This window comes from Crocuta crocuta, unplaced genomic scaffold (genome assembly GCF_008692635.1).
Source record: "Crocuta crocuta isolate KB4526 unplaced genomic scaffold, BGI_CrCroc_1.0 scaffold466, whole genome shotgun sequence".
Taxonomy (NCBI): domain Eukaryota; kingdom Metazoa; phylum Chordata; class Mammalia; order Carnivora; family Hyaenidae; genus Crocuta; species Crocuta crocuta.
In genome coordinates, this window is record NW_027529672.1 from 359,146 (window position 1) to 368,390 (window position 9,245).

The window sequence follows — 9,245 nt, forward strand, 5'->3', positions numbered from 1 at the left end:
TGAACTTCTTTCCATACCGGGGCAGTTGGATGACATTCCCAGAGTCTGCATGGACCCATTCTTGCAGTTGTGATAGAAACCTGCCAGAGCGAGACTTACACCCTCTCCACCCCAGTCAGAGCGTGGGGGGCATCCTCATGGTCAGGGCCGCGACGCTTGGACTCACCCGCTGCCTACCGTGTGGTAGGTGTTCCACGTGGCTTACGTCACTACGGCCCTATTGGACTCCATTGAATAGAAGAGGAAACAGGCCAGAAGGAATCAGGGCAATTACTAAAGTTATGTGGCTGAGGCAGGGAATGTGGGTAAAAAGTAGATTGCTTTCCAGGGAGAATGAACAAGAATGAAGGATGTCAGTGTAATGTTGGTTCAAGTAGTGCCTTCATCATGAACCCTGGGGCAGTGGTGACTTGGCCCAGCCCACTGTCCCTTGCAAGGTAGCCAGTCTCCCTTTTCCCTGAGTAAAGTGTAAACTCCCTGAGGGCAAGGTGGAGGGCGGGACTTGTCTCCTTCAGCACAATTGACACTTTGGCCTGGATCGTTCTTTGTGGTGGTGTGGTGATGGTGGGTGGTGGGAGACAGGTGCTGTGCTGTGCGCTGAAGGGTGTTTAGCAGCACCCCTGGCCTCAACCCCCTGGATGCCAGCAGGACATCCCCTCTTGTGACAACCTAAAGTGTACCCCAACACTGCAAATGTCCTCTGGGGGAGAAAATTGCTCTTCCTTTAAAGTCACTGGTCTGGGGATTTATGTTGTTTGCTTTAAGCATCGTGCCATTTAAATTTTTTTAAATGTTTATTTATTTTGGGGGGAGAGAGAGAGAGAGAGAGAGAGGAGAGAGAGAGATGGAGCACGAGTGGGGGAGGGGCAGGAAGAGAGGGAGACACAGAATCCAAAGCAGACTCCTGGCTCCGAGCTGTCAGCACAGAGCCTTACACGGGGCTTGAACTCAAAACCGTGAGATCATGGCCTGAGCCAAAGTCAGACGCTTAACCTACTGAGCCACCCAGGTACCCCAGCATAGTATCATTTTAAAGTATGCACACCAAATGCTTTGTGTTAGTCTACTGGCTTATGCCATTGTTTACAATTGTGTAACAAGATTCTTGTCTTGAAACTCTAGAAAAAGATGACTATATAGATTTTGTTTTTGTTTTGTTTTGGAGACCTTAGAACCTTCTCTAAAGACACTTTCAGGAAAGGGCATGGCTGGGAGTCAGAAGACCTCCGTGTGGTCTCGGTCTGCTCTTTGCTGGCTGGTATCCTGGCAAGTCCCGAGTCCCCCGAGCCACGAGTTTTCGTCATTAATGTGAGGAGGATGTTGTAGTGATTCATCTCCGAGGGTCCTGGTAGGACTGACGTTCTTAATAATTGAACAGAAGCATAACGAATAGTACAAATGTGGAAGCAGGGAATTTCCAGTTATGGGCAAAATTTGTGTCGTCTGAGCAAGGTAAGGAGAGAGAGCGAGGATAAGAAAGATAACTGATAGGAGATGTTGGTGCCCAAATTCACTCAATAGCCTGGCATCAAATCACCGAAAGATTTCCCTGTAGACTCCTGGATGCCCATGTCTTTGTCTAAGGAAAGTCATAGGCAAGACTGGATTCCTTTTGTAGAGATTTGCTTTACCTTCATGTCAGGACAGTCAAAAAAAAAAAAAAGTAAGTTGCCTTGTGATCTGGGGCTGCTTGCTTCCCTGTTGACACCCTTGGGGTTGGGTTCCCAGATGTTGCAGGATTCTAGAAGCAAGGATGAGACCTCAAGGGGGGTTGCCAGATCCAACTTCCCCAGGTAAGAGAGAGAATTTAGAATTGTTTAAAGAGCAAGAGTAAGTTCTCTTAATGCTGCTCTTCCCACGGCAGATCCTCCAAAGCAGAGCATTTAAGGCTTTTCTCCACTATGTGCCAGTGCAAGGGAATAGCATCTATTTGGGAAAGAACTGGCTTCCCGTATGGGCAACAAAAATCTCCCTCCCACTTGCTTCGCCTTCATCTTTCAGGACATACATCTATAGGAACAAGCCGCGTTTGAAACCCCACAGAACCAATGACCTTCTTTTTACAGATAAAGAGGAAAGGCAGATTTTTTTTTAATTGGTTTCTTAAAAATTACATGTACTTTTGACAGAGATGAAAGACCCTTTCCATGGTGTTACCTCTGACATCTTGCTTGTTAGGACCAGAGAAAGAAACAACGGACCCCAGGAATGGAGCTGCAGGGACCCTGGAAAAAAAGAGGACACTATCACGCCACCGCCGAGTTCTGTCAACTGTCAAGTTAATTAGAACGAAATTAAAAACACATTTGCCAAGATGTTCCGCAGCCAAACCAGTTAAATAGAGATTTTAACAAAATTGAAAGCACATTATACTGAGATTTGTGGATCCTGGCCCGGTGAGTGAGCGCCGAAAGTGTGATAAAATAACAAAATTGCTGCCTAATAATCTATAGAATAATATTGTCAACTAATGGATTATAATAAAATAAAAGCTGTTATTAGGGTAAAACATTATAACAAAAATCCAACTTTATTTGCAGCGCCTCCCCCTTAATGGTTTTGGGCATTTTGAAAGGTAATTTAAACAAGTACATTGTATCCTTATTGAAACTGCTTCATCTCGCTGGCTGCTGAAAATGGCTTTAACCATCTCTCTGAACAAAAGCACCCCTAATAAGACAACAAAAAACCCCGAAGCAATGGCACAGCAGCATTGCGCTCTGGGAGGAGCGGAGCCTCTAAGGCAGCAGCTTTCTCCTTGCATGTAATTAGATGAATTAAAAGGACAAAGTGGTTAATGTAACTGTTGTCCGGGAGGGGGCCCAGCCCTTTTCATCCCTTCCATTTCAGACAAGAACCTGTGGCTTTTGCTTCAGCAATGCAGAGAAGAATGTTGGCGGCAGGGAAATTAACAAGCTTAATCTACAAGGAATCTGCTCTGAGTCAGGGATGAAATGTATCTCCAGCAACGAAAGGCTACTCATTCCTGCTTCCCTTTTATATGCCTAATAAAACTTACAATAAATTAACTGCATTTTAGTTTGCAGCCAGGCTCTGTTAATCAGGGATGAGGCACCAGGTAGTCCAGTCACAAGGAACGCTCTTCAACTGGTGCATTTCAGCTATGCCGTGAGGGGGGTGGGGGCTCCTCTAATTAGCCTTCCTTCCGGTGTTGATGTTTCAAGTCCTGGGTCATCACCGGACATCGGGTTTTTTAGTAACAGGGTAGTGAGAAGGGAGGTCTCCGTTACCAACCCAGGTCGCTGGACTGTGGGGAGGTGGGACGAGTTCTTGGGAGAAAAATCTAAGACAGATTGATTCTCTTATAGTCCTTCATATAGGACCCCGGGAAGTTCCCTTGGTGACGTTACACACTGTGAGCTATTCTTCTTCTTCATACTCACCTATGCCACCAACATGGTGATATCTCATAGTAAAAAGCAACACAAGTTCTCGTTCGGGCCTTTCGTTTCATTCTGTGCAGAACTGGGAAGCTGACCCAGTCGGGTCCAGTGCCTGAGAAACTCCACAAACAGCGGCAGGACCCATGGGCGGGGTTGCTCTGTTGCCGTCTGCCATTTTGTACTCTGGGCCTAACACTGACTCAAAACAGCAACTCAGAGCCTTCCTTGACCTATTGGCAAATTATGACTTTGTTTTATTATAAAAAATAGAAAGGGGAAAATTAAATTCATTAGCTCCAATTACTAAATGATTCATCTGGCTGGTTAATGAAGCTGCACATTATGCTAACAAGATAAAGGCAAAGAATAACATGCGGGGATCGGCGGCTTTAGGCGAGCTGTGCTCTGCTCCATCAGACACACAGCTGAGGAGTCTGGGCCTTGAGATGGATGGCATGACTTGGGGGAGCTGGCGAGGTGGGGGGCGAAAGGGAGAAACCAGAACAAGGGGTGCTGTGCCTGCCTCTCGGAGATCGGAGGAGGCTAAGTCGGGGCTGACAACGCTCCGGGGGGCCCTTCTTCAAAGGGAGAGAAGGGCTAATGGAGAGTCCAGTGGAAGCCCTCTGCTGCTGTCGGAAATGGTGGAAATGGTGCCAGGTCATCCCAGGCAGCGTTGGGCCCAAGACTCGGGGCTCTTTAAGGCTCCGGAGCTTCAAGTAACCTCCAGGTTGGGGATATGGGGTCATCAGGGACAGAGAGACTGGGGGAGGCTCCGTGTTCTCTACGTGCTCAGCCATTTTCTAGGCCATGTTTGGGATTGGGCTCACAGTAGAGTGAAGGCTGGATCCCTGAGCCAAACTGTACGGATGTCAATCCTGTCTCCTCCAGGTGTCAGCTTTGGGGCCTCAGGCAGACTTTTCCTCATCTGTAGAATGGGCCCAATCATAGCACACACCTTGTAGATTTAAGTATTCGTCTTTTTTTTTTTTTTTTAAGTATTGTTAGTAGTAGTTGTGGTCCGATGACTATCATCTCTCCCACACCCCTCCTTTGGGTCTCTTCTGTGCCACACCTTTGCTCTGGTCACATCCACTGCTGGTGCTTTGGGTGAGGGGCCTCTGGTAACCCCCGTGCCCACTGCACTTCTGAGTCCAGGGAGGCCTTTGGTGAATACTGCTTATGTGAAAGGATTCCCAGATGTTTCCATTCCCTCTCCCTGAGCAATCAAGTACTTGGGTCATTGCTGAGGCGATCGACTACAGCAGGCCTCTCCTCTCACCAGACTTCACTGTCTCTACTTTGCTGCTTGGAATTCTGGCTCCCGCTCTCCGGTTTTCCGGGGGCACTCGCCCCTAACTGGCTGCCAGAGGCAGGCGGGTATCCAGCTGCTTTGCGAATGGCCGGAAGATGACTCTGTCATTATTCCCACCGCTTGAACAGAGTCAATCCGATCCTCATTTTGTAAAACAACATTCATCATAGAGCAAGAGTAACCCAATTTTGAAGGCTACCTACTTCTAGGCTGCATGGCAAAAGGAACCTGGGATTTTGAGTTTGAATCCCAGCCCTCCTATGAGCGCTGCAACTTCAGGCAAGTCCCTTCACTTCTTGGGGATTGGTGACAATAATGTGCCTTGCTGATGGGGGCGGGGGCGCGAGGGGGAGAGGATGTTTCAAGTGAGTGCCTTGTTGGAAAGGACATAGTGTTAGGTCATATGCCCATGTGCACACGTGAGTCCCCTTTTCCATTCTCTGAAGTGGCGGGAAATGGAGCATCTCTGAAGTCCATCCAGTTCTGCTTCCTAGGAGTTGGGCCAGGAACTGGGCCAGTAGGATGACTGCGAGCTGTCCTTCAGCGTGATCACTCTGGTGCTTCCTGTGCCCAGCACAGCCAGCCTGTTGCCTGGGCAGAGGAGCATGCCAAGGGAACCCAGCTTCACCTTCTCCCCGTCACGCACGTGGATGTGTCATAGCCCCCTCCCCGTCCTGAGGATTAGTGCCTGTGTTACTTCTGTCGGCGTCACCAATTGTCCTTATCGCAGTCATAATCATTTCAGCTGCAACTGATTGAGCACTTACTATATGTGAAGACTTCCACACCTGACCCCCGCTAGGCATCAACAACAGGTGATGAAAATCTGGGCGTTCCTTTATCAGCTAGCTTCAGGTTTGGAAAGATTTGTTTCTATCTGTCTCTAAGGTACAAAAGAAAAGAGGCATCTTAATGGAGGGCAGAGTGTGTCAGAGACACCTGTAGATGATCTGAGGTTTACCCACGCTTTCCACTGCCATCGCTCATGCTCACAAGCCATGCTCCAGGCATTGCCAGGCAAGGATGGTAACCTAGAGCCATGGTTTGGTAACACCGTGGAGGCTGTGAGTCTCTGGAGAATTCTGTACGTGGCTAATAACTGTGGCAATCTGGCTTCTGTGGGCATCAAATATCTTTATTCTAAAAGATTATAATTTTGCAAAATTATGTAAAACCGATTAGCAATGAGAATAGCCTTAGGACCTCTTGTAACTGGTCTTCGATACAATTTAAGATAAACATGTGATTTCTAGGGTGGAAGCCTGCATGTTATAATGTCCCAGAAAGTCAATGGAAAATGAACCTTAAAATTTTTAAGAAGCAAATATATTAAAAAGAAGCGTAGGGGGCATCTGGGTGGCTCGGTCAGTTAAGTGACTGACTCTTGATCTCATCTCAGGTTATGATCTCACGGTTCATGGGCTGGATCCCTGCGTTGGGCTCTGCACTGACAGCGTGGAGCCTACTTGGGATTCTCTCCCTTTCTCTCTGCCTCCTCCCCACATGCTCTCTCTCTTTAAATAAGCATTTATTTTTTTTTAATGTTTTTTTATTTATTTCTAGGAGAGAGAGAGAGAGAGAGACAGTGTGAGCAGGGGAGGGCCAGAGGGAGAGGGAGTCACAGACTGAAACAGGCTCCAGGCTCTGAGCTGGCAGTCAGCACAGAGCCCGACGCAGGGCTGAACCCATGAACCGCGAGATCATGACCTAAGCGAAAGTCGGACGCTTTAACCGACTAAGCCACCCAGGCGCCCCTAAATAAGCATTTAGAAAAAAGAAGCATGGATAATATGTTGCTTTGGAGTTTGGGGTTTTGCTCTGGTTGTTTTTACTGTTTGGTTTTTGTTCGTTTGTTTGTTTTACTCCTTGGTAACAACTGTGTTTAGTGTGGAGGATGGAAAAGCATCAAGAAAGTGGGAAGGCAGAGAGGGCTGCCAGGGAAGATTTGAAGGTGTTGGGAGATGATGTGGATGAGAACACAAGTGGCGTGCGCTTTTGCACACACAGCTTTGGGTGGGTCTTGGTGACAGCGAGGCAGGGCTGTCCAAGTTCTGGGAAAAGCTTGGGCACTCAGGCCAGGCACGCAGCCTAGGAAGTCTATCACAGTGGGGCAGAGAGCCAGGCAAGGGCACACGGCTGACGGGTTGGTGAGTTCCCAAGTGCACAGACCGGAGCACTAGTGAGTGGGATGCCTGGCCTCCTTCTTGCCGTATGCCTGTGACCCTCCGCTCGCAGGTGTCTGATGGGGCCCTGGTGCCAGAAAGGGGAGCCCAGGGGCCATGGGAGGCCCTGATGCTGAGAAACAGGAGAACATGCTGCATTATAATGTCTGCTTCTGCTTCCTGGCTGGAAAGCAGGTCACCAGACCTTTCGTCTCAGAGCCTGGGAGGGGAGGGGCAGCGGAGACCCCAGGCTCTAGGCCGGAGCCACCAGCTGCTTATCATAAAGGTAAAATCAGGACTGGTGGGGGGGAGCCATCTTCAAACATGAACTTGGTAATTTAATGTTCACAGATCTCAAAAACACAACGGAAGTGGCCATTTCTGATTGGCGGCCCTGCTGGTGTGATGCATTATAGCAGGACCAGCTCAATTCGTTCAATTCCATCTGAGAGCAGGCTCGTTCCTTGGCTCCCACTTTGGAAGCTCAGGCAGCCGGAAGGCTGATGGACGGAGGTGGGAGGGAGGCCTAGGGAGTGAGTCAGCAGTTCCCTGGGTGTATGTGCGGGCCACAGCTGGCTTAGTTGGGACCGTCATCCATTTGTAGTTCTGGATGTTTAAAAAGTATTTGCTGTTCATCTTTCCCCTCTGCATAAGAGATCTTTTAGCAATGCTCTTATTGGGGCTGGAAGCATCCTCTGAGATCCTCAGTGATGCATTTGGGGGAAAGCTCTGGAAGCAGAGGCTGGGTCACTGTGCCGCCCACCCCCTCCGCTACTCACCTGCTAAAGGCCCCATTGGGCATCCAGCTGGCAATGCCCTGAAGCTTCCAGAGCACATCAGCTCTGGGTATGTGTGTCCTCTGAACCCTAGGCCCATCCCAACGGCCCACCCCCTTGGCCCCCCCTAACGAACCCGCTGTAAATACAAGCCACAAGTATTCCAGAAGGATCTTGGGCACCACGTGGTCACTACTCTGTGTTCTTGAAATACCACTGGGTAAATTGGGTGAAGAAGAAGCCCCTACTCTTGGGCCTTCTGCTGCCTATGGCTGAGATGCTTCGTCGATTGTCAGTTTATCTGAGAGGCTTTTCTGGTCACCTGCCCATGGTGGCAGCCCTCCATCCTCCATCTTGCCCTCCATCTTTCTTTACTCCCCAAGGTGCGATCACCATCTGGCATCCTGTTCATTCTACCTACTTACCTGGCCCTTGGCCGTCTCTTCCCACAGAATGCGGGTTGCAGGAAGGCAGGGCTTTCTGTCCAGCTTCCCGCTCCACTTCCTCCGCAGTGACTGCCGTGTGGTTCATGCTCAGTAAGATCCGTTTGCCGAACTCATGAATGGGTGTGAGAGGCCCCAGGTAGTGCCTATTCTCTGCCAGATGCCGCCTTCAGTCATCCCCACTGTGTTTGCTGGGGATGGGGCACCGGGGCCTGGCATTTCCCCCTTCCCTTCCCTCATGCCTCTCCCTACATTGTCCTTGACTGGTCACATGCTCGGCCACTTAGGGTGTGCGGCTACTTAACGAAAGGGCAGGAAAATCATAAAGTGCACGGCAAGGCAGGAGAGATAATTGCTCAGAATGAAACCAGCCCACCCAGCCTAGCCTGGCTGAGCCTCTGTCTCCATTTATCTATTGCATTTGTTGAGCAAATATTGAGTACCTTCTGTGTGTGACGTGTGCTGGGCCCTGGGGCACAGCGAGGAGGGGCGATGGGATGGTTCACCCCTACGTTGAGCTTGCATTCCACAGGGGAGGCAGCCACTGATTTAAAAAAGTCACGCAACCCAACACATTTCTGCACCTAATCATCAGGGCAAGGGGGAAAGCTGCCACAGGAGTGGGGCAGGAGCTTGACTCGGCAGGATGGAGGAGGCATCTGGGCAGGCTTCCCTGAGGAGGTGATATTTGAGATGGGATCTGATGGAGAAGCAGCCAGTGAGAGGTGAGCTGATGAAGGAAGCCACCGGGGGACAGCCTTCCAGGGTCAGGGACCAGAATGTGTGGGGATGCCCCAAGACAGGAAGGCCGATGGCACAACTGAGGAATTAAGCAAAGGACGGCCTCCCCCCCTCCCCCATCTTCTGCCGGATCCTTGTGGAATCATCTGCTTCTTTCATTCTGGGTCGAGGCTTCAAAATAAACTTGCCTTTTCCAAAGCTTCCCAAACGAGCCATTTGTGCCTTCCAGAATGTGCTTGACACCTGCTGGTTATCCATAGCTTCTTAGGCCTGTTCTGCCTGGACAGGCCCTATGCTGGGGGCCACAGGGAGCCAGCCCCTCTCTGAACCCTGTCTCTACATGGTCGCAGCCATGCCCCCTGGTGTCTCTGGAAATCTCTCCAGTGACACGCCCAGCTCTATTTCTT

At 49.8% G+C, this 9,245-nt stretch overlaps 1 long non-coding RNA gene across 1 annotated transcript; it reads right to left on the reverse strand.

Annotated features, from left to right (window-relative positions):
* Window positions 1-2,067: 2,067 nt before the first annotated feature.
* On the reverse strand, window positions 2,068-8,610 carry LOC144230591 (uncharacterized). Its single transcript, XR_013334805.1, has 3 exons — window positions 8,080-8,610; window positions 5,484-5,599; window positions 2,068-2,225 (listed from the first exon to the last, which is right to left on the reverse strand). It is a non-coding gene; the product is annotated as an uncharacterized LOC144230591 (long non-coding RNA).
* Between the last annotated feature and the right edge of the window lie 635 nt (window positions 8,611-9,245).